We start from the raw sequence: 27916 nt of genomic DNA on the forward strand, positions 1-27916 counted from the left end.
GACTCCTGAGATAGCCCTCGTTCCTTGTCCAGTGCTACCCCGCTGGTCTCTCTGGGGCGGTTCCATTCTCATATTGCAGTTCTATTTCTTCCACGTGGATGTTTCTATCAATCCTTCCTACACGAAGCCACTTAGAGTTCCATGAAGCGTGCTTCCATCTCTCTCTGGGTGTGTGTGTCTGTACATGCGTGTGTTGGGACATTCCTGTCACCAAGGCAGATTATGTGTTGTCACAAAGCCCCTATGGAGCATGGCTTGTCAGCTTCTTTCTCAAAATTCCAGGAAGGAAAACTCTATGGCTTTTGCCGGCAGCTCCTGCGCTCTAGCTCCTGAAAGCTGGACTGGGGAGGTCACCTGTCTCTTATGGACTCCTTAGACCTCAGCCTTTGTCAGTGATGCTGTCAGGATGCCAACAGTCTTATTTATCAAACCTCTTCATCAGAACCACAGTTCCTGGGCTGGAGAGATGGCTTAGCGGTTAAGGTGCTTGCCTGCAAAGTCAAAGGACCCAGGTTCAATTCCCCAGGGCCCACGTAAGCCAGATGCACATGGTGGCACATGCGTCTGGAGTTCATTTGCAGTGGCTGAAGGCCCTGGTGCATCCATTCTCTCTCCCTTTATCTGCCTCTTTCTCTCTCTGTCTCTCAAATAAATATAAGAAAGTTTTAAAGATTAAAAAAAAAGGTGGTGCATGCCTTTAATCCCAGCACTCTGGAGGGAGAGGTAGGAGGATCACTGTGAGTCTGAGGCCACCCTGAGACTCCATAGTGAATTCCAGGTCAGCCTGAGATAGAGTAAAACAACCCTACCTTGAAAAAACCGAGGAGAGCCGAGTTCTGTTGAAAGAGATTCATGTTAGACGTTCCTTTTTCCTTTACCCACTGTTCATTAGTGTTCTTTTGGGAAGGCAGTAACAGTGGGCTCTTCTGAGGTCCTTGGGCCCAGGGTGGTAGAATCAATGGTCCTGGTGGTGGCACCATGTGTCAGGATATGAGAGAAGGGTGAGGGAGGCTGCGATGTGGGCAAGAAACCTCAGACGTAGGAAGGGAACATGAGGGGCCAAAGTTTGAGTGTCCAGAAAGCCAGTGTTTCCCCTGGATGAGCCCCTTGTGTGGCTTGTGTGGGCATCTATCCATCATGAAAGGTCAGCTTCCCTTGCACATGATTCCCACCACTCAATCTCCACTACGGTGTTTGCTCTTGATAGCAGGTCCATGAGAAAAATCTAAGATATCTCCCTGCGTTAAGATGATCCCTTGCCACCGGCCGTGGTGGTGCATGCCTTCAGTCCCAGCACTTGGGAGGGAGAGGTAGGAGGATTACTGTCAGTTTGAGGTCAGCCTGGGACTACAGAGTGAGTTCCAGGTCATCTTGGGCTAGAGTGAGATCCTACCTTGGAAAAACAAAACAAAACAAAAAGATGATTAAAAAAAAAAAAAAGGAAAAAACAGGGGGTTGGATAGATGGCTTAGTGGTTAAGGCACATTCCTGAGAAGCCTAAGGACCCAGGTTTGATTCTCCAGGTCCCATATAAGCCAGATGCACATGGTGGCATCTGGAGTTTGTTTGCAGTGGCTAGGGGCCCTGGCGTGCCCATTCTCATCCTCTCTCCCTCTGCCTCTCTCTCTCTCTCTGTCTCTAATAAATAAAATAATAAAAATAAAATCTTAAAATTTGTTTTTTAAAAAAAGAGCCCATAAACTGCCTCATGACAAGATGAAGAAGGTAAGTTTGAAGCTAAGAAATCTCTAATGTAGGGGCTAGAGAGATGGTTGAGCAGTTAAGGGGCGTGCCTGTGAAGCCTAAGGACCCAGGTTCAGTTCCCCAGTACTCATGTAAAGCCAGATGCACAAGGTGGCACATGAGTCTGGAGTTTGTTTGCAGTGGATAGAGACCCTTGCATGCCCTCCGCCAACTCTCTCTCTCTCAGATAAACATAAAATATTTAATAAAATCAAATCAAAGAACTTTCTAAAGTAGTCTTGGGGGTGGGGATAAGGAATGTACAAGGGGAGGGAGAAAGGGTAAAGCTACGTCACAGAGAAGTCACTTGGGGATGTCTGGGATCTTCATGAGAGGAGAAATCCTCCCAGTCAGATGGTCAGATGGTTCTTTGAGTCAGGCCCCACTGTTCTTGGGCCTTTTCTCTATTTCCTTAAAAAAGCTCTCAGTGAAAATCCTGGTTGGTCACTGTCGCAGCAAAAGTCGGGAGCAGGCCACGAAGGAGCCCACAGAGGTGGTGTCCTGGAGGCCAGGCAGGGTAAAGTCCACTGGAAGCTGCTCCATGAGTGTTGAAGCTGGAGGCTTCCCAAGGGGATGCTGTGACTTCCAGAAGGTTCTCTCAGCTGCCCTTCATCTTAGGACCTAAGACATGGCCAGCATGACCTCCTGTGTATCCATCCAGCCTTCAGTTCCCATGAGGAGCCACACAGAACCCAGGATCAGACACACACACACACACACACACGCACACACACACACGGAGGCGCCATCTCCTCCTCCCCCACACAATCAGGGGACCCCCCCCCATACAGGAGCCCTGACTTCCTTCCATCTTCAGCCACTTTTGTGCTGGAGAGTTCACCAAGGACTGCTTGTCTCCTCCTCCTCTGCCTTTCCCTCCCCCGGCAGCCCCACCCCTGAGAAAGTACAGCTCAGGGGTCCCCAGGGCTGTACAGGAAATGCTTTGTGTGCTCTGGGTCAGCCAGGCTATTTTCTGTCCTGGGACTGGAGGGAGGCTGGGCCGGGAGAGCCAGTCAGCAGACACTCAGCTGTTCGCTGCCTCTTTTTTCCATTGCTGCCTCTGCAATTGGCAGTGGGTGTTGCCCGGCCTCTTGGTGTATTTCTTCTCAGTATGTCCCTTATAGGACTCAGAATCATTCGTGTGTGTGTGTGTGTGCGCGTGTGTGCACGCGTGTGTACACACACACACATATGCATGTTTTGTGCGTGTGTGTGTGGGTGGATGTGCACATGTGTGCGTGTGGAGGCCAGAGGTCAACATTAGGTTTCTGCCTTAATGTCCTTATCTTTTCTTTTTTCTTTTTGGTTTTTCAAGGTAGGGTCTTGCTGTAGCTGGAATTAGTCTCAGGCTGGTCTCGAACAGCAATTCTCCTACCTCAGCCTCCCAACTTCTGGGATTAAAGGTGTGCGCCACCATGCTCAGCTTTTTTTGTTTTTGATCTTTCGAGATAGGGTCTTGCTCTATCTCAGGCTGACCTGGAATTCACTATGCTGTCTCAGGGTGGCCTTGAACTCACAGCGATCCTCCTACCGCTGCCTCTGGAGTGCTGGGATTAAAGGCGTGCACCACCACGCCCAGCTTTTAAAAAAATATTTTATTTAAGGCTTTTGCTTTAATGGTTGACATAAGGCAAAGAATCTGAGGCTACCATCCATGGGAAGAGATGAGAGCTGGGGTTCACATTCCATTCAACTCAGCCTACCTAATGCCAAGCTAAGCTCACAGGCTTGTAGCCCTTGAGCGACTGGGAAAAACAAGAGTAGAATAGGTAAGAGTCATTGTAGGGTTGGAGGGTCGGTAATAAGGATCTGTAGAGTCGGCACACAAAGCGGGCGCCTGACAGCCCGATGTGGGGAGGCTGGAAAGACCTCTGAGGATCTAGAAGGTCGCAAGATAAAGACAGGCAGGGGCTGGAGAGATGGCTTAGTGGTTAAGCGCTTGCCTGTGAAGCCTAAGGATCCCGGTTTGAGGCTCGGTTCCCCAGGTCCCATGTTAGCCAGATGCACAAGGGGGTGCACGCGTCTGGAGTTTGTTTGCAGAGGCTGGAAGCCCTGGCATGCCCATTCTCTCTCTCTCCCTCTACCTGTCTTTCTCTCTGTGTCTGTCACTCTCAAATTTAAAAAAAAAAAAAAAAAAAGATAAAGACAGGCAGGCATATTCTAGGCAGCCTGAACCGACAGGGCAAGCCGTCACAGAGTGTGTGTGTAACTATAAGCACAGACCTAGCACATTAGCAAATACCTTGTCAATGCAGTCTTTCTGAGCTGGGAGCTGGGTGTGGTGCTTCAGACCTATCTCCCCAGGGCTCAGAAGTTTTCAACATGAGTTGTGTAAAACATATATATATATAGTACTTCTGGAATTAATATTTTAATTCTATGCTGTCTTGGACCTGCTTTTCTTTATTTATTCAATTGCATGTGTGTGTGTTGAGTGTGTGTGTCTGTGTGAGGGTATCTTTTTGAAATTTTTTATTGACAACTTCCATAATTACAGACTTTACACTTTACACTTTCTCCTTCACAAATCCACTTTCCATCATATGCTCTCCCCCCACCAATCAGTCTCTCTTTTATTTTGATGTCATCATCTTTTCCTCCTAATACGAGGGCCCCATGTAGGAAACACCAGGTGTTGTGAGGTCATGCATATCCAGGCTGTTTTGTGTCTAGAAGAGGATCTTATGTGCAGTCATGTCCTTCCTTTGGCTCTTACATTCTGTCCACCACCTTTCCCACAATGGACTCTCAGCTTTGGAGGGTGTGATAGAGATGTTTCAGTGCTGAACACTCCTCTGTCACATCTTCTCAGCATTTTGGTGCCTTTTGAGTCCTCCCAGAGGTCGCTGCCATCTGAAAAGAGAAGCTTCTCTTACCAAAAGTGAGAGTAGCATCAAAATATGCGTCTGAACATTAAGAGAAATGCTTACTGGCCAGATTTAAGGTTTGCAATGTCCACTGTTGTTGGTCTCCACTAATGACCTCTCTCTCTCACACAGGGCTGCATGCAGTGTGGCTTTTCCCAGCTTTCTGTCAGCTGGTCTATATGCAGAAGGTTTTCAGCTCAGCTCCAGCAAGATTTCTCAGTGACTTTGCAGCACAAGCCAGTGGAGTCCTCAGCAATAGGGTCTTACCATCTAGTTCTGGTGGGAAACCGAGGACCTTGGCAATGGCCTGTAATGTTTTGGGGCATCAGGGACCTCCCTGGCCAACAACTCACTGGAAGGTATCCCATCCCTGGCACTGCGACTCTTCTAGTAACAATGTATGGCTTCTAAGTGTGCCATTGCCCCAAAACATAGGTCTCCATATGACTTATTCATACCCTCTTAGATTTTGATTAACTCTCCCCCACCCTTCCTTTACTCAATCTCTTCCTCTGACCTCACTTAGGCCTTTCCACCCCAGTAATCTGTTCACCTATATATACAATACCAACCCCTTAAGACCTCCCCTTGGTGCCAGGTTCTCTTGCTGCTCATTGCAAACAAATGCCACATGCATATGCTTGCTCTACTTTTTTAAAAGCTAGTTTAATTTACTGGGCATGCCTTTAATCCCAGCACCTGGGAGACAAGTAGGATTGCCATGAGCTCAAGGCCACCCTGAGACTACATAGTGAATTCCAGGTCAGCCTGGACTAGAGTGAGACCCTACCTCAAAAAACTACAACAGGGCTGGAGAGATGACTGGAGAGATGGCTTAGTGGGTAAGGTGTTTGCCTGCAAAGCCAAAAGATCCTGGTTCGATTCTCCAGGACCCACATAAGCAGATGCACAAGGGGGCACATGCATCTGGAGTTTGTTTTCAGTGGCTGGAGGCCCTGGTGTGCCCATTCTTTTTCTCTCTGCCTCTTTCTCTCTCAAACAATAAAAATATTTTTAAAAAATTACAACAAAAATATTTATTTCTTTATGCAAGCAGAGGGAGACAGAGAGAAGAGAGAGAGACAGAGGAAGAGACAAGGACTGGGTGTGCCAGGGCCTCTAGCCACTGCAAAGGAACTCCAGACACATGAACCACATTGTGCATCTGGCTTTATGTGGGTCCTAGGGAATCAAACCAGGGTCATTAGGGCTTTCAGGTGAGTACCTTACTCTTTTTTTTTTTTTTTAATTTTTAAAATTTATTTATTTATTTGAGAGCGACAGACACAGAGAGAAAGACAGAGAGATGGAGAGAGAGAGAATGGGCGCGCCAGGGCTTCCAGCCTCTGCAAACGAACTCCAGACGCGTGCGCCCCCTTGTGCATCTGGCTAACGTGGGACCTGGGGAACCGAGCCTCGAACCGGGGTCCTTAGGCTTCACAGGCAAGCGCTTAACCGCTAAGCCATCTCTCCAGCCCCACCTTACTCTTAACCACTGAGCCAGCTCTCCACCCTTTGCACCACTTTTTGTGTTTGGCTTTATGTGGGCATTGGGGAATTGAACACAAGCCACAGGCTTTGCACACAAGCACCTTTAACAGCTGAACCATCTCCTCAGTTGAATATTTATTTTTAAAAAATATTTTTATTTATTTGCAAGGAGAGAGAAAGAATAAATAGACATGTTAGGGTCTCTTGCTTCTGCAGATGAACTCCAGATGTGCTACTTTGTGTATCTGGCTTTATGTGGGTACTGGGGAATTGAACCCAGCTCATTAAGCCTTGCAGTCAAGCACCTTAACTACTGTACCATCTCTCCAGCCCAGATCCCTACTTATTATCAGGTCTTACCAAACAATCAAGCAAGAGACACCTCGTTTAGAAGAAGCACCCGGAAGTCATGGCCCACTGTTGCAGGCAGGTCCGCATTGCTGGCAGAAATCACCCCACCAAGAGCAGCTTGCTGGGGGTGGGGAGGGGGAGGTTTATTTTGGCTTGCAGACTCGAGGGGAAGCTCCATGATGGCAGGGGAAAACGATGACATAAGCAGAGGGTGGGCATCACCACCTGGCCAACATAAGGTGGACAATAGCAACAGGAGACTGAAACACTGGCAAGGAGAAACTAGCTATAACACCCATAAGCCTGCCCCCAACAATATACTGCCCAGGAGGCGTTAATTCTCAAATCTCCATCAGCTGGGGACCCAGCATGCAGAACATCTAAGTTTATGGGGGACACCTGAATCAAACCACCACATCTACCTGAGAAGTTTCAGGGTCTTTCATTAGGAAAAGGAAGTATTTTTAATTCAATGTCCAGTATAACAATACTCTCACATGAGAGGTGTTCTTGGGCTGGAGCAATAGCTTAGCAGTTAAGGCACTTGTCTGCTAAGCCTAAGGACCTAGGTTCAATTCCCCAGAACCCATGTAAGTCAGATACATAAGATGGTGCTTGCTTCTGGATTTTGCTTGCAATGGCTAAAGGCCCTGGCATGCTCATTCTCTTTCTCTCTCTATCTGCTTCTATCTCTCTCTCTCTCTCTCTCTTAAATAAATAAATAAATAAATCAAAGAAGGATTCTTCACACTTCATTGGATATGTTCATTTGAAATGTCTTAGCTAATTCTTTTTCTTTCACTTTCTCTCTCTTTCGTTCTTTTCTTCCTTTCTTTCTGAAGAAACCAGGCTCAGAGAGCTTATCCTCTCTCCAATGTCACACAGCTGTGTGGCAGAAGTAGGACTGAGCACCAGCATCCCACTGTATAACAGGACCCTGAGCACCTGTGAATTGCTGGGGCTCTTGGCCCTCCCCGATGGCCCTTGGGGCAGCTGGGGAGCTGGTCTGTTTGCCCATCATTGCCCATGATATTGTCCCCTTGTAGGGGTTTCCCAAGGTGGAAGCGGGACCTCCAGGCACGGGTATGCATTGTTTAGCTGCACCTGGAGTGTGAGCTCATGTCAGCCAGCAGAACCGGGAGGTGACACCGGTCTAGGGAAGCTCTGCATGGTTCCCTTAGACCAGGCCCTGACCTCCATCTTGCTGACTCCTCCTGGGAATGGGTCCCTTGTCTGATAGTCAGGAGGCCAGGGAGCTGATGAGGGCAGGAAAGCCCATCAGTTTCCCTGTCTGAAAATGGATGGGTGGGTGAGGCCGGTTTTCTTCAACATGGTTTGTGCATTAGATCTCAGAACGCTCTCCCAGAAAGGGGTTGTGTGGTGATGTAAGCCAAGGAAAAGCTGAGGACATCTGGATTAAAAATATACATATATTTATCAGCACTTGGGAGGCAGACATAGGAGGAGAATCACCATGAGTTCAAGAAAAAAAATAAAAAGAAAATTTTCGAGGTAGGGTTTGACTCTAGGCCAGGCTGACCTGGAACTATGTAGTCTCAGGGTGGCCTCGAACTCACGGTGATCCTCCTGCCTCTGCCTTCTGAGTAATGGGATTAAAGGTGTATACCACTACTCCCAGCTCAAAAAAAATTTCATATATGTATGTAAGGGTGTGTGCATTCTTGAATTTCTGGGAATTCTCCCATTTCTGGTAGGCACACTGAGATTATAGAAGCCTGCTACAATTTCTAGCTTTAAAAAAAGTTTTTTTTTTTTTTAATTTCCTTATTGGAAAGAGAGGAAGAGGCAGATAGAGAGAGAAAGTGGGCGCGCCAGGGCCTTCAGCCACTGCAAACAAACTCGAGATGCATGTGCTACCTTGTACATCTAGTTTACATGGGTACTGGGGAGTCAAACTTGGGTCCTTAGGCTTCGCAGGCAAGTGCCTTAACCGCTAAGCCATCTCTCCAGCCCCAACTTCTGGCTTTTTGTGTGGGATCTGGAGGTACTCAGAGTTGCATAGAAAGTGCTTTATGTACTGAGCCATGTCTCACGCCCCAGAAGCTCTGCATTTGATCCCTAGTACCACAGCAAAAGGATAGATAGATAGATAGATAGATAGATAGATAGATAGATAGATAGACAGACAGATAAAATGTAGATAGATAAAGGAAAACATTAGGTAGTTTGTTACAAGGACTTAAGATATTGCATGATGTAAAGTACATGGTATGTACAAGGCAACCAACATAGGCTGTGTTATAACCACTCAAATCCCTGCAGAGAAGGGCAAACTTCCTGTGCTAATTGAATTCCCGGAGAGCAGAGAGGGTGCCTTTCATCTCTTATTTCCAGCACGGTTCCTGGAGCAGAGAAGATGCTGGGTGACAGCCTGAATGGAAGATGGGTGGTGGATTTCTGCAGCTGGCGTGGAGGAAGGAATAGAGAGGTGTGACTGTTGGCAAGGAGGCCAGTGTTGGAGGGATCCAGGCCGGAGCTGGGAAGCCAGCCCTGGGGAGCAATGTCTGACCCTGAGGAAATGGAGTCTTCACTGTTTGGCAGCTATTTCAACGCACTGGGTGTGGAAGAGGAGGCTTCACGGAGCTGAGAGGTTCTTTCCTTGTGCAAACAGAGATAGAAAACAGCTTTTCAGACTTTAAAGTGCTTGGTGCATATTTAGATGGGCATGCCGACAGGACAAGAGAGATTTTATGGCTTTGTGAAGATGTGGAAGTTTGTGCCAGGGTCGAAGTGCATAGATAGAGATTTTAGCTAAAAATATGGATACATTTTAAAATATTGTTTTAGGGCTGGAGAGATGGCTTAGCAGTTAAGCACTTGCTTGTGAAACCTAAGGACCCTGGTTCGAGGGCCTCCATAAGCCAGATGCACAAGGTGGCTCATGCATCTGGAGTTCGTTTGCAGTGGCTGGAGGCCCTGATGCGCCCATTCTCTCTCTCTCTATCTCTGCCTCTTCCTCTGTCTGTCGCCCTCAAATAAATAAATAAAAATCAACAAAAATTAAAAATAAATTGTTTTATATTTTATTTTTGTTTATTTATTTGAGAGAGAGAGAAAGGGAGGCAGATAGAGGGAGAATGGACGTGCCAGGGCTTCTAGCCATTGCAAATGAACTCCAGATGCATGTGCCACCTTATGCATCTAGCTTACATGGGTACTGGGGAATCAAACCTGGGTCCTTAGACTTCACAGTCAAGTGCCTTAACTGCTAAGCCATATCTCCAGCCCTAGACACTTTTTAAGAACTAGGATGCCTCTGGAGGTGGTAAGATTTGTGTTGGTGGAGGTGGTATGAGCAGACACTGGGCAGCCACACAGATCGAAGCTGGGATACTGGGCATCCCATAGCTACCTGGAAAGAATATCCGTCCACTTCTACATCACAAAATCTGGGTTTAGGAGATGGCTCAGTTGGTCAAGTGTTCACCACATAAGCATGAGGACCTGAGTTCAGATCCCTAGCACCCATGTAAAAGCTGCTTGTGACAGTGTACACCTGTAATCTTAGCACTGAGAAGGTGGAGGCAGGGGGATCCCCAGCACTTGCTGGTTAGCTTGTTTTGCAGAATTGGTAAGTTTTGTGTTTAGTGAGAGCCAGGTATGGTGGCGCACACCTTTAATCCTGGAAGGCAGAGGTAAAAGGACCATCATGAGTTCGAGGCCACCCTGAGACTGCATAGTGAATTCCAAGTCAGCCTGTGCTAGATCAAGACCTTACCTCAAAACAAAACAAAAAACAAACAAACAAAAAAACCAGTGGAGGGCTAGAGAGATGGCTCAGCAGCTAAGGTGTCTACCTGCAAGCCTAGCGACCTGAGTTCAATTCCCCAGGACCCACATAAAGTCATATATACAAAGTGGCTCATGCGTCTAGAGCTCACTTGCAACAGCTGGAGGCCCTGGTGTGCCCATAATCTCTCTCCCCAGGCATGGTGGTGCACGCCTTTAATCCTAGCACCTGTGAGGCTGAGGTAGGAGGATGGCTGTGAGTTTAAGACCAGCCTGGGACTACATAGTGAATTCCAGGTCAGCTTGGGCTGGAGTGCGACCCTGCCTTAAAAAAAAAAAAAAAAGAAAAAAAAAGGAGAGTAATTGAGGAAGACACCTGATGTCAGCCTCTTGCCTCCACATACACATACATGTCCACATGCACTCCCACACACATGAGCACATGGACACACGCACACAGAGAACTGAAAATCTTGGCAGTATACAGCAGTCAGGATGCATGGCTCTCACGGGTCTGAGGTGACCCTGGGATGCATAGTCAGCACAGCACTGATTGTGAATGGGCTCATTCACAGGTCTAGGTATTGCTCGGTTGTTAGCAAATCTAGACTCCCTCAACCAGGGTGATTGTGTGGCCCTAGGTCACATCTCATGCTGGCCCAGGCTTATTGTCATGGCCATGGAGGGAGTGCAAGAGGCCAGACATGCAAGAACTCAGGGTCCTCGGCTCAGAATAGGCATGTAGCTGCCTGTTGCATTTTATTGAGCAGAGCAGGCTACAAGAGGTGGGCATGCAGATACCAGCTGGTGAATGAGAAATACTACAAAGTCGGTGACAAAGGCCAGTGGTCCAGGAGGGTGAGGAATGAGAGTCAGTGACACAATATATGACGAATGAATGGTTGGACCAGTGCTGCTCAGCCTAAGCTCTGTGCACACCTAAGCTCGGTGCATTTTCCTCGCTATCCTTCTGAGGCTTGTGGTGGGGCTGAGCAGGTTGGAATTTTCCTCTAGACTGTCGTCAAAAGCCTTTCAGCAGGCTGGGAAGATGATTTAGTGGCTAGAGCACTTGCCACGAAAACATAGCTGATTTCAGACCCCAGAACACACGGGAAGCCTGATCTTGGGGTGTTAGCATCTAGCACCCTAAGAAGTGCCTAGGGCACGAAGGGAGGCAGCGACCGGAGAATTTTCCAGAAGCTCACAGGCCAGCTAGCCTGGAGAGAGGAGTGGTAAGCGAAGAGAGACTTTGCCTCAAACAAGGTGGAAGGTGAAGTCTGACGTCCTAAAGGTGTCCACTGGCCTCCAGATGTGAGCTGTGGTATGTTTGTGCCCATACCCACACACATGCATGCACCTGCCCCACAGCCTTTTAACTTAGAATGAGCCAGATGTGGGGGTGTGCCTGTAAGCTCAGCACTTGGGAGGCTGAGGCGGGAGAATCAGGGCATTTAAGGCCAGCCTGAGCTATGTAATGAGATCCTGTCTCAAAAGAGGAAGGGTGGGCTGGAGAGATGGCTTAGTGGTTAAGGCGCTTGCCTATGAAGCCTAAGGACCCAGGTTCGACTCCCCACTACCCACGTAAAGCCAAATGTCCAAGGTGGTGCACGTGTTTGGAATTCATCGGCAGTGGCTACAGGCCCTGGCACACTCATTCTATCCCTCTGTCTCTACCTTTCTCTCATAAATAAATACATAAATAAAATATTTTAAAAAGAAGGGATACCTTAGAATGAATAATAGCCCCTAAGTAGCTAAGTAGTCAATATACACCTGGCTCTTTTTCTTTTCTTTTCTTTTTTGAGTCAGGGTCTCTCACAGTGATTCTCCTAGTTCCCCAGGTGCTGGGATTAAAGATACGTGCCACCACACTTTAGCTCTGGTAAATTATGTATTGATTTGCATGTGTGTGTGTGAGGGGCTTCTTGCCAGTCTCTTGGCACTGCAAACGAACACAAACAGCCCAGGCATGTGCTACTTTGTGCATCTAGCTTCATGTGCACACTGGGGAATTGGACCCAGGCTGGCAGGCTTTGCTAGCAAGTGCCTTTACCTGCTGGGCCATCTCCCTAGACCTGGCATATTGTTTAATAATGCTCAGATAGGTCAATTTTAATCAGTTCCTCTATATGCATTTATTCGATACTAAAATGAAAACAACATATCAAGATTTCCTTTATTGCAAAACTTGAAAGCCAGAAAATCTAATTATCTCCTCTAATGGCTACATTCAAACCAAACTACTCAATATTCTCTGTACATCCCTTCAAGCTATTGTATTTCATCTCAAAGACTGCAGGCTTTGGGAGCAGATGGTAATATTTCAGACCCACTGGTGCTTCTTTGGGCCAGATAAAAAAGGGGTATGCCAGGCGTGGTGCATATGCCTTTAATTCCAGCACTTGGGAGGTAGAGGTAGGAGGATTGCCATGAGTTCGAGGCCAGCCTGTGACTACAGAGTGAATTTCAGGTCAGCCTGGACTAGAGTGAGACCCTATCTCGAAAAAAAAAAAAAAAACACAAAACAACAAAGTAGAAGTAAATTGAAACCAATGGTTTGAATATCCATTCAAACTACACAGATTCCCTATACACTAACAGAAGACAAAGGTTTTTTTTTTGCTTTGTTTTGCTATTGTAGGAGCTGGAGATTGAACCCAGGGCCTGATAGGCAAACACTCAACCAGAGCTATTCCCCTAGCCCTTTCTTAATGCTGGAGATGTAAGAAGAGAAACATATCCCAAAACTCATATCATTATCATACATAGGTTATTTTAAATGATTGCTGTGCAGTTTGTCTACACAGAGTAGCTTTCTGAACTTGTTGTATTAAATTACCAGTATTAAAAAAGTGTAAAATGTATGACTATATCAAATCTCATAATCATTACATATTCTAGCATTATCAGAACGATCCTACCCATGACCTATGCAAAAACTGTAGGCACCCCACCAACTGTGTCTTTCTCATATTTAAATATTTATTTATTTTGTTTGAGAGAGAGAGAGAGAGAGAGAATGGGCACACCAGGACCTTCAGCCACTGCAAATGAACTCTAGATGCATGCACCACCTTGTATACCTGGTTTATGTGGATCCTGAGGACTCCAACCTAGGTCCCTTGGCTTTACAGGCAAGCACCTTAACTGCTAAGCCATCTCTCCAGCCCTTTCTCATTTTTTTTTTAATTTGAGAGAGAGAGAGAGAGAGAGAAAAAGAGAGAGAGAGAGAGAGAGAGAGAGAGAGAGAGAGAATTGGTGCACCAGGGCTTCAGCCACTGAAATCAAACTCCAGATGCCTGTGCCACCTAGTGGGCATGTGCGACCTTATACTTGCCTCACCTTTGTGCATCTGGCTAATGTGGGATCTGGAGAGTAGAACATGGGTCCTTAGGCTTTGCAGGTAAGCTCCTTAAACACTAAGCCATCTCTCCAGCCTTGTTTTTCTCATTTAAAAAAAAATATTATTTTTATTTATTTGAGAGAGATTGGGAGGGAGGGAGAGAGCATGGGTGTGCCAGGGCCTCCAGCCCTGGCAAATGAATTCCAGATGCATGTGCTTCCTTGTACATCTGGCTTACATGAGTACTGGGGAATTAAACTTAGGTTTAAGTAAAAAGTAAAATAAATGTGAGCTCTAAATTACAATGGAGTCTGGAAGGAGCCGAAACCCCCAAACTCCAACAAGCGGTGGTGAAATAAGGCAGCCTCTCACCTGATATTCTTTATCTCCCTACTTAAATCTTCTAAGAACCCTTGAGGTGAGTGTTAGTACATTTCTCCATTTTCCATTTTGTTGATGAAAGACACTCAACTTGAGAGATTAAGTAACCGGCCAGGGTCACATGGCTGGTGGAGTTTATCCACTTTCAGTATCTCAGCTCTGCTCTTCCCTCCTGAATTTCTATCCCTGGGGCTACTGATGACAGGAGGGACAGAAGGTGGTGGCCTGGAGCCAGAGGACTGGAGATGGGGGGAGGGTCGGGGCATCCCAGCTGATGGACAGAGCCTGGGGTGGCAGAAGGCTGTGAGGTGGTGAGCAGGTGAGCTCAGGCTAAGGTCCTAAGTCACAGCCTCAGAACAGAGAGTCTGCCTGGGTGCATGTGAGTCTGTGGGGCCACAAGTGTCTAAGAAAAAAAAACATTTGGTTCTTCAAATAACTACCGTATTCTAGGCCCTGCTCTGGGTCCTGGAGTGTGCTGGAGGTAAGATGGACTCGCTTTCTGCTTATTTGAGATTCACTTTCTAGTGAAGGGGCTACACACTAGACCTACAAACAAGGCCATGACATAATCTCAGACAAGCACAAGCCCCGAAGGCTGGGTCTCCCAATATGGGATTTCCCAGCAAGCTCCAGGCTGGACTGATGACACAATATGGAGGTGAGGCGTCACCTTCCAGGGCTCCCTGGTGGTCGGGAGTGGGGTGCTGGGGAGGGGGCGGCTGTGCTGTCTGACTAGAGGCAGAGCTTAATGCACAGTTGGACTGGCAGAAGGCCAAACCTCTTTAGATTGGATTCTCAGGCCAGGGCCTTTGGGACAGGAAACAGGTGTGTAGTTGGATAAGGATGGAGCAAAAAAAAAGAAAAGAAAAGAAAAGAAAGAAAAAAGAGCTGCAGACAGCAAGGGCGCAGGGCGGATGCACAAGTCCTGTGAAATCGGAGTAGCAGGTGGGGAGCTGGGTTCAGTTTGAGAGAATGGGGTCCAAGCTAGACCCCAACCCAGAGAGGTAGGGTCTCACGCTGGCTCAGGCTGACCTGGAACTCACTATGGAGTCTCAGGGTGGCATCGAACTCTCGGCGATCCTCCTACCTCTGCCTCCCGAGTGCTGGGATTCAAGGCGTGCGCCACCACGCCCGGCCAGAGTGTACTTCTTGAGCAGAGCCTGGTTTAAGATCCATGGTTCCTGGGACATTAGGAGCCAGGCAGGAGTCAGTGATTTGTTTATCTTGGAAAGTGACTTCTCACCTGTGCATTGTGTCATCACTCCAACCTTGCACTTGCTTACTTTCAGTGCTGGGGATTGAACGCAGGTGCTCCTTCCGCAGGCGGATATCACCAGCCCTTTCATCTTGAGACAGGGCCTCACTCAGTTTCCCAGGCTTGCCTTGAACACCCTCTGTCCCAGGCAGACCTTGACCTTCCAATCCTGCTTTTCCAGTCGTTCACGATTAGAGGGTTTGTGCCCCAGGTTCAGTTGTGGACCAATTCTGATGCCAGCTCAGAATGTGGGTGCTTAAGGACATGTGTGAAGACGGATGTGTGAGGCAGCATCCCACTTTGGTGGGATGAAGAGAGCCTGTGGACTCCTGGTGTCTGCCATGGTGACTGCTGTCGGAGGGCAGTGTAGTGTACTGAGTGTGGCGGGGCAGCCCACCTTGGGGGACACACTTTGTCACCGATATTCGCCAGAGTAGTTGGACATGGTGATAAGGAAAAGAAGACTGAGAGCCGGGCGTGGTGGCGCACGCCTTTAATCCCGGCACTCGGGAGGTAGAGGTAGGAGGATCGCCGTGAGTTCAATGCCACCCTGAGAATATGCAGTAACTTGCAGGTCAGCCTGGGCTAGAGCAAGACCCTACCTCAAAAAACCAAAAAAGATAAATAAGCAAAAGAGGAAGACTGAGGGTTGGAGAGATGGTTCAGCAGTTAAGGAGCTTGCCTGCAAAGTCTAACGACCTGGGTTTGATTCCCCAGTACCTACGTAAATCCACATGCACAGAGGCACATGCCTCTGGAGTTATTTGGTAGCACCAGAGGCCCTAGCACACCCTTTCTCTCTTTGAAAATAAGTATTTTTTCTTTTAAAAAAAGAAAACTGGCTGGGCATGGTGACACACCCCTTTAATCCCAGCACTTGGGAGGCAGAGGCAGGAGGATTGCCATGAGTTGGAGGCCACCCCGAGACTACATAGTGAGTTCCAGGTCAGCCTGGACCAGAGTGAGACTCTACCTTGAAAAACCAAAAATAAATTAATTAAAAAATAAAATAAAATATAAAAGAAGATTGAACCAGGCATGGTGGCACACCCCTTTAGTCCAACACTTGGAATTAAACAGGAGGATTGCTGTGAGTTCAAGGCTAGCCTGAGATTACATTAGTGAATTCCAGGACAGCCTGCGCTAAAGCAAGACCCTACCATGAAACAAACAAACAAACAAACAAAAAAAAACCAAAAGGCTGAACTAGTCTTTTTATGCTTTCTGAAGTTATAAGGATTGGACCCTCCCTCTGCAATGACCACACCTTGAGTGGACCACTCCATAGCCCACCTTATTATTTTCAGTGCTGGGGACTGAAGCCAGTTGCTCTTCCACAGAGGCGTAGCACCAGCCCTTTCATTTTGAGGCAGGGTCCAGCACATGTGCAAATGGCGGGACTAGCATCTGCTATAAACCTCCAGCGAGGGATGCAAACTCTCTTTTTCTCAAAGACTTGAAATCAAGACAGCGCGCCCTGTTATTCTGGACGTGCTCCTGACTATTGGAGTGGTTCGGAGTCTGTGCAGTGGTGTGCCCGGTGTAGGATTGTTGGGGCATTCTTGGCATTCTGGTTCATGGTGAGCACTAAGCTGTCAGGCCACCAGGGCTCTGGTTCGCCCCAGAGCCCCTGGGCCTAGAGGGACACATAGTGAAGGGAGTTTGTGGATTGACTGCATGTCTCCTGGACAGTAACATTAGAAAGACTTCCCCCAGGGGCTGGGATTGTCTACTCAGTTGGTAGAGTCCTTGAGCAAAGTCCTGGGTTTATTTCCCAACGTCACATAAACTGAGTGGTAACATACACCTGTGATCCCAGCATTTAGGAGGTAGAAGCAGGAGGATCAAGTCCAAGGTCATAGTAAGCTACAAAGCAAGTCTGAGACCAGCTTGAGCCACATGAGACCCTGCCTTGAAAAAAGAAAAGGTGAGCTGGGTGTGGTGGCACATGCCTTTAATCCCAGCACTTGGGAGGCAGAGGTAGAAGGATTGCTGTGAGTTCGAGGCCACCCTGAGACTCCAGAGTGAACAGCCTGGGCTAGAGTGAGACCCTACCTTAAAAAAAAAATCAAAAACAAAAGAGAGAGAGAGAGAGAGAAAAGGTAGAGGAGGGTTTCAGATGGAAATGGATGGCATCCCAAAGGTCGAGGATGCTGTCTGGACAGGATCAGAATTGACAAGGATGCTAAGACTGGTAATGTTTTGGTGCGGTTCAGAGCTTGTGGGGCTGGCCATGGGGCTGTGACCCTTGGGGAGAGTTTATCCTCTCTCTGAGAGCTGGAGTGGGAGGAGTAAGCATTGAGCTTATCCCATTTAGGGACAGTTCTTGTTTGATGAGCAATACCAGGGGCTGTCCATGCTGTGAACTTCTGTTCTGTCTGCCTAGGAACTTTCTCTGGCTACAGGAGGATGCTCAGCTCACAACAGCAGGAGAGTCAATAAAGATTCCACATCTCGCTGGACATGGTGGTGCATGCCTTTAATCCCAGCACTAGGGAGGCAGAGGTAGGAGGATCACCGTGAGTTCGAGGCCACCCTGAGACTACATAGTGAATTCCAGGTCAGCCTGGACCAGACTGGGACCCTACCCTAAAAAAACAAACAAAAAAACAGAAACAGATTCCACATCTCTGTGTCTCTGAAACACAGCTTGCTCCATGCTGTCTCCAGAGGTCCCTGGCAGCGGGCGGGGTGGTCAATCCTCAGTTGCTCACAGTAGTTTCTGCTCCCCAGTGCATCTTGTAGTGACTTCCTCCTTTCCTTAGTTATGTCCCTTTAGGGGAGCTTTCTGGGAACAACCCCCAAACAAATGATCTTGCACTTTAACTCTTTTTACTTTAGTGGAGAACTAAAACTGAGGCATTAATTTGTTTGATCATCCAGATAATGAGTAAGAGAGAGAGTGAGAGAGATAGAATGCTGCTGTGATAGGTTGATAACGGCTGCCCAGGACATGAGTATGGTAGCCTGGGAAGTGCTTTGTGAGCTAAAGACCCTATCAGTATGGATGGCTTAGGGGTGGTCAGGGCGTGCCAGAAAGACCATGCATGACCATGGTTGGGCAGCTATGGATTTACATCCCAGTCTCAGTGTGACCTTGAATAAGTCATGTAGCCTCCCTGAGCCTTAGGAAGTAGTTCTTTAAAAATATATATTGTTATTTATTTATTTATTTATTTGAGAGAGAGAGACAGAGAGAGAAAGAGGAAGATAGAAAATAGGTGAGCCAGGGCCTCTAGCCACTGCAATGAACTCCAGATGCATGCGCCACCTTGTGCATGTAGCTTATGTGGTCCTAGGGAATTGGACCTGGGTCCTTACGCTTTGTAGGCAAGCACATTGACTGCTAAGCCATCTCTCCAGCCCAGTAGTTTTTCAAGGTAGGGTCTCACTCAAGCCCAGGCTGACTTGGAATTTACTCTGTAGTCTCAGGGTGGCCTCGAACAAACAGCAATCCTTCTACCCTGGCCTCCCAAGTGCTAGGATTAAAGGGATGCACTATACCCGGCATCTTTTTTTTTTTTTTTTTTTCTTTTCCCAAGGTAGGGTCTCACTCTGGTCCAGGCTGACCTGGAATTAACTCTGTCATCTCAGGGTGGCCTTGAACTCATGGCGATCCTCCTACCTCTGCCTCCCGAGTGCTGGGATTAAAGGCGTGCACCACCACGCCTGGCATAGATAAATCATTTTTTTAAAAATATTTTTTGTTCATTTTTATTTATTGATTTATTTGAGAGTGACAGGCACAGGGAGAAAGACAGATAGAGGGAGAGAGAGAATGGGCGCGCCAGAGCTTCCAGCCACTGCAGACAAACTCCAGACGCATGCGCCCCCTTGTGCATCTGGCTAACGTGGGACCTGGGGAACCGAGCCTCGAACCAGGGTCCTTAGGCTTCACAGGCAAGCGCTTAACCACTAAGCCATCTCTCCAGCCCAGATAAATCATTTTTAACAAATTTCATTTATTTATTTATTTGAGAGAGCAAGAGAGGGAGAAAGAGGCAGAGAAAGAGAGAGAGAGAGAGAGAGAAAATGGGCATGCCAGGGCCTCTGGCCACTGCAAACAAACTCCAGACACATGTGCTCCCTTGTGCATCTGGCTTACATGGGTCCTGGGGAATCAAGGGAATCAAACCAGGCAAACACCTTAACCTCTGAGCTGTGTCCCCAGCAGTTCAAAATTCTGGAGCTCTCAGGAGCTCTGAAAGTGGTGTAGCAGTGGGGGGCTGGGGGGATGTAGAGACAGGCTCAGAGGGCACGTTCACAGCAGAGCACCCCAGCGCTCAAAGGACAGCCTGCCGTGCTTCTGAAGCCTGCCATTACACTTGGTAAGCTCTGGGGCCTTCTATGTATTTATTATTTACTGAGTGAAGGAAGACTTCAGGAGTGGGTGCTTGGTTCCTAGAGTGCCCAGGAGCTCTCAGTCCCTTTGCCCTGGACCTAGCAGGTTGGCCTGAATGACCCTCAAGGTCACCCTGGCTCTGGCCCTGACTGCGGCCCAGTTGGCAGCCGGGCAGCTTGCTCCTCCACTCTTATCAGTACTGGTGTTTGCTCAGGAGAGAGAGGAGCCTCTCCCTGCCCCCTCACAAAACAACAAAACATGTTTTGCCAATGGTAGGGTGGCCTCTCTGGCTCCAGGCCGCACCCGCCTCCCAACACACTCAGCGGGGCTGCAAGCAGGACGGGCAGTCTGTTATTGTTGGAGTGGACAGCCTGTTTCCTCCAGCTGTCCAAGCAGGGTGAGCTGGGGAGGAAGCCCTTGGTCCTGCCTGTGGGCCCCAGCCGAACCCCCTGTCACAACAAGGGAACAATGGCTTGGATGGGCTGGTGGTTGCATGGAAGGGCAGGCCCTGCCTGCTCCCTGTTTCCACCATCCACAGAAGCAGGTTGCTGGAGGAGGGGCACAGCCTGCTCTCCCCTTACCACCCCCAGCCCCTGTCTTGTTTTCCACCTCGCTGGGCACACTGTCTCCCATCTCAGGGGCCAAGGCAAACAGCAGTCTCAGGAAACCTGTCTAGTCTGGGGTTCTGCAGCTCTGAGAAGCAGCATAGCTGGAGGAGGGGACCAGAGAGGGCGTGGCATATACAGGCTCCATTCTGCATGGGACTCTACCTGAGGAGTCACAGATCTGCTTGCCCCTGAGTACCCCAAGGACTCTGTCCCCTTGCATCTGTGTGTCCTCAGACCCAGCATATGGCTGACCTGGAACAGATGGCAGAAACAATTCGTTGACTGACTCAGTGACAGATCAGACACGAATGAGTTCATTTTCTCCACCTGCTACATGGTGGCTGTGTGGCTGTCAGCAAGGTAGGGTCTCACTCTGGTCCAGGCTGACCTGGAATTCACTATGTAGTCTCGGGGTAGCCTCAAACTCACGGTGATCCTCCTACCTCTGCCTCCCCAGTGCTGGGATTAAAGGTGTGCGCCACCACGCCTGGCCTTCAAACTTTACTACAGAAACTCAATGTACTTCTGGCGTCTTGACTTTGCAGGGAGGCTGCGGTGATGTAGAGCCTGGCAGAGGACACGTACATAGTACAGCACTCAATCACTCAATAAACCCATAGACGTTAACTCAGGTCACTACATGTTTGTCACTATTGGTGGTGTCATTGCCAATGTGTGTTTGGGAAAAACTGCCACAGTACTTTTTAAAAATTTATTTTTATTTTTCTTTATTTATGTGTGAGAGAGAGAGAGAGAGAGAGAGAGTGGGTACACCAGTATATCCAGCTGCTTCAAACGAACTCCAGATGCCTGCGCCCTCTTGTGCATCTGGCTTACGTGGGTCCTGGGGAATGGAATATGGGTCCTTTGGCTTTGCAGGCAAGTGCCTTAACCACTAAGCCATTTCTCCAGCCCCAGTGCCATAGTACTTTTTTTTAAAAATATTTTTTATTTATTTATTTGAGAGCACAGAGAGAAAGACAGATAGAGGGAGAGAGAGAGAATGGGCGCGCCAGGGCATCCAGCCACTGCAAACGAACTCTAGACGCGTGCACCCCCTTGTGCATCTGGCTAACGTGGGACCTGGGGAACCGAGCCTTGAACCGGGGTCCTTAGGCTTCACAGGCAAGTGCTTAACCGCTAAGCCATCTCTCCAGCCCCCATAGTACTTTTATTGGGGTGTGTGTGTGTGTGTGTGTGTGTGTGTGTGTGTGTGATGCATGCATGTGTGTCTGCACATTTGTGTGTTGCAGGGTCTCTCACTTGACCCAGAGCTTGATGATTCAGCTAGTCGAGCTGGCCGCTGGGCCCTGCGCCTCCTGAGTGCTGGGCCTACATGCAGCTGCCACCTGCCACCCAACATTTACGTGCACGCTGAGGGTTCAAACACTGGTCCTCTTGCTTGCGTGGCAAGCGCTTTATCCACTGAGCCATCACCCCAGCCCTCCTGCCACAGTACTTCCTTTCTTAATTTTTTTTTTTTTAATTTGGAGCTGGGCGGGGTGGCACACGCCTTTAATCCCACACTCAGGAGGCAGAGGTAGGAGAATTGCTGTGAGTTCGAGGCCACCCTGAGACTCCATAGTGAATTCCAGGTCAGCCTAAACTAGATTGAGACCCTGCCTCGAAAAACCAAGGAGTGGATTCCTTCCTTTGGCTCTTGTATTCTTTCCGCCACCTCTTCCACAATGGACCCTGAGCCTTGGAGGGTGTGATAGAGATGTTTCAGTGCTGCACAGTCCTCCATCCCTTCTTCTCAGCACAATGTTGCCTTTTGGGTCATCCCATTGGTCATTGCCATCTGAAAAGAGAAGCTTCTCTAAACAGAAGTGAGAGTAGCACTAATATGTGAATATGAACATTAAGTATAGTGCTTTCAGGGCAGTTTGGTGAAAATAATATATACATGTATCCAGACAAGAGCAGGCTTTATACTCCTAAGGCTCATGATCACCCCTGCCATAGGCTTTTGATTGGTTTTCAGTACCAGGCATGTATTCCCTCCCATAGAGTGAGCCTCCAGTCCAATTAGAGAGCAATTGGTTCCTCCCAGAGCAGACATGCCACTATTGCACTTGTTTGGTCATTTGCCCTGTCTGGCCAAACTTGAGGTTTCCAGTGTCCACTGTTTTCACCACTGATGACTTCTGGCTCCCATTGGGCTGCATGCAGTGCAGCTTTTTCCAGCTTACAGTTGGCTCGTCCACAAGGAGAAGGTTTTCTGCTCAGCACCAGCTTGATTTCTCAGTGACCTTGACCCACAGGCATGTGAACTCTTCAGCAATAGGGTCTTACCATCTCTTTCTCAAGGGAAACCAAGGGCCTTAGCAATAGCCTGTAATGTTTGGAGGCAACAGGGACCACCCTGGCCAACAACTGACTGGAAGGTATCCCATCCCTGGCACTGAAATTTTTCTAGTAACAATCTATGGCTTCTAGATGTGCCATTATTCAAAAAAGTAGGTTTTCATATGACTTATTCAGAATATCTTGAATTTTGATTGGCCCTCCCCTCCTGCCCTTCTTTTACACAATCTCTCCCCCTGGCCTCGCTTAGGAATTTCCCCTCCCTGTAATCTGTTCTTCTACTTACATATATGCAATACCATCCCCTTAAGACCTTCCTTCTCCTCCCTTCCTTATAGCCGTTTTTCTAGCTTATGGGTGGGCCTCTGCTACTGATTTTTGGTTCCAGCTCACACACAGGTCTAAACATTTGTAGTGAGGATCCACATATGAGAGAGAACATGGCTTTCTGGGCTGGGGTTACCTCACTTAGTGTAATCCTTTCCAGATCTATCCATTTCCTGAAAATTTCATAATTTCATTTTTCTTTACCACTGATTAGAACTCCATTATGTTAATGTGCCACCTTTTTATTATACATTCATCTGTGGATGGACATCTAGGCTGGTTCCACTTCCTAGCTATTGTGAATAGAGCAGTAATAAACATGGTTGTGTAAGTATCTCTAAGGTAGCGAAAAGAGGCATTAGGATAATATGCCTAGGAATATGATAGCTGGATCATATGGTAAATCTATTTTTGGCTGTCTCAAGAACCACCACACTGATTTCCACAATGGCTATACTAGATTATATTCCCACCAACAGTGCAGAAGGGTCCCTCCTTTTCTGCATCCTCCTCAACATTTATTGTCCTTTTTTTTTCTTGATGGTAGCTGTTCTGACAGGAATGAGATGGAATCTCAAAGTAGTTTTAATTTGCATTTCCCTGGTGGCTAAGGATGTAGAACACTTTTTTGGATGTTTATGTGCCATCTGTATTTCTTCTGGTGAGAACTCTATTTAGTTCCATAGCCCATTTTTTAACTGGGTTGTTTGATTTCTTATTGTTCTGTTTTTTTGAGTTCTTTGTATATTCTGGATAGTAATCCTATGTCAGATGTGTAGCTGGCAAAGATTTTCTCCCATTCTGTAGGTTGTCTTTTTGCTCTATTTACCGTATCATTTGCTGTACAAAAGTTTTGCAATTTCATGAGATCCCAGTGGTTGATTAGTGGTTTTATTTCCTGAGCAATTGGGGTTATATTCAGAAAGTCATTGTCTATGCCAATATGTTGAAAGGTTTCCCCTACCTTTTCTTCTAGCAATTTCAGAGTTTCAGGTCTGATATTAAGATCCCTGATCTACTTGGACTTGATTTTTATGCTGGAGAAAGACAAGGATCTGTTTTCATCCTTCTACATATAGACATCCAGTTTTCCCAGAACCACTTATTGAAGGGCTGTCTTTTCTCCATTGAATATTTTTGGCATTTCTGTCAAAAATCAGATGGCTGTAGCTGTCTGGATTAACATCTGGGTCCTCTATTCTGATCCATTGATCTACATGTCTGTCTTTGTGCCAATACCATGCTGATTTTATTACTATGGCTTTGTAATATAGCTTAAAAGTGCATATTTTTGTTGCTCAAAGTTGTTTTGGCTATTCGAGGTTTTTTGTGCTTTCAAGTGAATTTTAGGATTGTTTTTTTCTATTTCTGTGAAAAATGCCATTGGAATTTTAATGGAGATTGCATTAAATATGTAGATTGCTTTTGGTAAGATTGCCATTTTTACAATATTGATTCTTCCAATCCAACAACATGGGATGTCTTTCCATTTCCTTGTCTCCTGCAATTTCTCGCTTGAGTGTTTTAAGGTTCTTATTGTAGAGATCCTTCACTTCCTTGGTTAGTTAATTCCGAGGTACTTTATTTATTTTTTGAAGCAATTGTGAATGGGTAAGATTCTCTGATTTCATCCTCTGCATGTTTGTTATTAGTATATAGGAAAGCTACTGATTTCTGTGTGCTTACATTGTGCTTACATTTCTATGTTGCTAAAAGTGTTTATTAGTGATAACAGTTTGCTGGTAGAGTCTTTAGGGCCCATTATGTATAGAATCATCTCATCTGCAAATAATGATAATTTGATCTCTTTCTTTTCAATTTGTATCCCTTTTATGAGTCTCTTGACTTATTGCTATAGCTAAGATTTCCAGTACTGTAGTAAATAAAAGTGGGGACAGTGGACATCTTTGTCTTGTTCCTGATTTTAGTGGAAAAGCTTCACATTTTTCTCCCATTTAGTATTATCTTGGCTGTAAGCTTGTCATAAATAGCTTTTATTATGTTGAGATATGTTCCTTCTATTCCCAGTTTCTGTAATACTTTTACCATGAAGGGATGTTGGATTTTGTCAAATGCCTTTTCTGTATCTATTGAGATAATCATGTGATTTTTGTCCTTCATACCATTTATATGATGTATTACTCTTATCAATTTGTGTATGATGAAACATCCCTGCGTCCTTGGGATAAAGCCTATTTGGTCGGAGTGAATGATTTTTCTAATATATTCTTGTATTCTGTTTGCCAATATTTTGTTCAAAATTTTTGCATCTATGCTTCATGAGGGAGATTGGTCTGTAATTTTCTTTTCTTTGTTCTGTCTTTGTCTGGTTTTGGTATCAAGGTGATGCTGGCTTCATAGAAGGAGTTCAGTAGAATTCCTTTCTTTTCTATTTTATGTAAAAGGTTGAGAAGCAGTGGTGTTAGTTCTTCCATGAAGGTCTAGTAAAATTCACCAGTGAATTCATCTGGGCCTGGACTTTTTTTAGTTGGGAGACTTTTTATAAGTGCTTGGATCTCTATACTTGTTATAGGTATATTTAAATAATTTATCTCTTCTTCATTTAATTTTGGAAGTTCATATGAATCAAGGAAATCATCCATTTCTTTCAAATTTTCAAACTTAGAGGCATGTATATTCTTAAAAGTATGTCATGATTTTCTGAATTTCTTTTGTATCTGTTGTAATGGTGTCTTTTTCATCTCTAATATTATTAATTTTTGTGTCGTCTCTCTTTTTTTCTGGTCAGATTTGCTAAGAGTTTATCAAACTTGTTTATCTTCTCAAAGAACCAACTCTGTTCCATAGATTCTCTGGATTGTTTTTTTGGTTTCTATTTCATTAATTTTTGCCCTAATCTTTACATTTCTTCCCATCTACTGATTTTTGGTTTGCCTTGTTCTTATTTTTCCAAAGCCTTAGGGGGAAGCATTAAATTATTTACTTGTGGGCCGGGCATGGTGGTGCACGCCTTTAATCTCAGCACTCGGGAGGCAGAGGTAGGAGGATTGCCATGAGTTCAAGGCCACCCTGAGACTACATAGTGACTTCCAGGTCAGCCTGGGCCAGAGTAAGACCCTACCTCAAAAAAAAAAACTTGTTTACTTGTGAACTCTCTAATTTTTTTTTTTTATTTTTTTTTGAGGTAGGGTCTCACTCTAGCTCAGGCTGACCTGGAAGTCTCAGGGTGGCCTCAAACTCATGGTGATTCTCCTACCTCTGCCTCCTGAGAGCTGGGATTAAAGGCACGTGCCACCATGCCTGGTTCTAATTTCGTAATATAGGCACTTAGAGCTATAAGTTTCCCTCTTAAGTCTGCCTTCATTGTGTCCCAGAGGTTTTGGTATGTTGTGTTCTCATCATCACTTGGTTCTATGAACTTACTGATTTCCTTTTTTATTTCTTCAATGACCCATTCATCATTCAATAGTCAATATTGTACTGTTTAGTCTCCATGAATTTATGTAATTTTTCTTGTTGCTAATTTGTAGTTTACTCTCATTGTGGTCAGATAGAATACAAAGGGTTATTTCAATTTTCCTGTATTTGTTGAGATTTGCTTTGTGTTCTAATATATGGTCTATTTCAGAGAATGTTCCATATGCTTCTGAGAAAAATGTATATTCTGCAGCATTTGGATGAAATGTTATGTAGATATCTGTTAGGTCCATTGTTCCATGACATCATTTAATCCAGATGTATTTCTTTATTTTTTGCTGGGATGACCCGTCAATTGATGAGAGTGGGGTGTTGAAATCACCCACTACAATATTGTTTGATGTTATCTGTGATTTTAAGTCTAATAGTGTTTGTTTGATGAAATTGGGAGCCCCCATGTTAGGTACATATACATTTAGTATTGTAATATCCTCCTGTTGGAGTGTTCCTTTAATCAATATAAAAGGACCTTCTTACTCAGTTATGTTGGTTTGAAGTCTATCCTGTCAGATATTAGAATAGCAAACCCTGCTTGTTTCCTAGGCCCTTTTGCTTGATATACTATTTTCTATCCTTTCACCCTAAGACAGTGTCTATCTTTTATTGAGAGATGAGTTTCCTGGAGGCAACAGATGGCAGGACCCTGCCTTTTAGTCCACTCTGCAAGCCTGTGTCTTTTGAATGGGGCATTGAGGCCATTGATATTAAGAGTTATTATTGAAAGGTATGTATTTATTCTCACCATTCTTATATTGTAGTGCTTCCTGTTTCCCTTTGCTCATTTATTTTAACTGCTATTAAGTATGGTTTATTATTTTTTTTCCATCTTTCCTCCTGTATATGTTTTTCTTTCTCTTCAGCATGAAGGATTCCTTCAAGTATTTTCTGTAGAACTGGTTTAACTGTCATAAATTTCTTTAGCCTGTTTTTGTTGTGGAATGTTCCTATTTCTCCATCCATTTGGATAGATAGCTTTGCAGGATAAAGTAATACTGGTTGACAGTTGTAATCTTTCAGAACTTGGAATACATCATTCTAAGCCCTTCTGGTTTTTCAAGTTTGTGTTGAGTAATCTGCAGTTATTCTGATGGACTTGCCTTTGTACATGACTTGCTTTTTCCTTCTAAGTGCTTTCAATATATTTTCTTTGGTTTGCCTGTTTAGCAGTTTAATTATAACATTGCCAGGAGAGGTTCTTTCCAGGTTTTGTCTGTTTAGTGTTCTAAAAGCTTCTTGTATCTGCATTGGCATTTCTTTCGCAATTTGGGGAAATTTTTCTTCTATGATTTTGTTGAAAATGCCTACTATGCCTTTGGATTGAAATTCTCCTTCTACTATACCCTGAATTCTTATGTTTAAACTTTTCATAGTGTCCCAAATATCTTGAAATTCCCATTCATACCTTCCTATTAACTTGTCTTTCTCTTTGTTGGACTGTATTAGTTTTGCTATCTGGTCTTCTATTTAGATATTCTGTTCTCTCTTTCATCCATTCTACTGGTGAGACTTTTTTTTGTTTGTTTGTTTTTCGAGGTAGGGTTTCACTCTAGCTCAGGCTGACCTGGAATTCACTATGTAGTCTCAGGGTGACCTTGAACTAATAGCAATCCTCCTACCTCTGCCTCCTGAGTGCTGGAATTAAAGGTGTGCACCACCACACCCAGCTGGTGGAACTTTTGAGCTTTTTAAATCATTTTTTAAAGCAAGCCCAAC

This window comes from Jaculus jaculus, chromosome 5, assembly GCF_020740685.1.
Source record: "Jaculus jaculus isolate mJacJac1 chromosome 5, mJacJac1.mat.Y.cur, whole genome shotgun sequence".
Taxonomy (NCBI): domain Eukaryota; kingdom Metazoa; phylum Chordata; class Mammalia; order Rodentia; family Dipodidae; genus Jaculus; species Jaculus jaculus.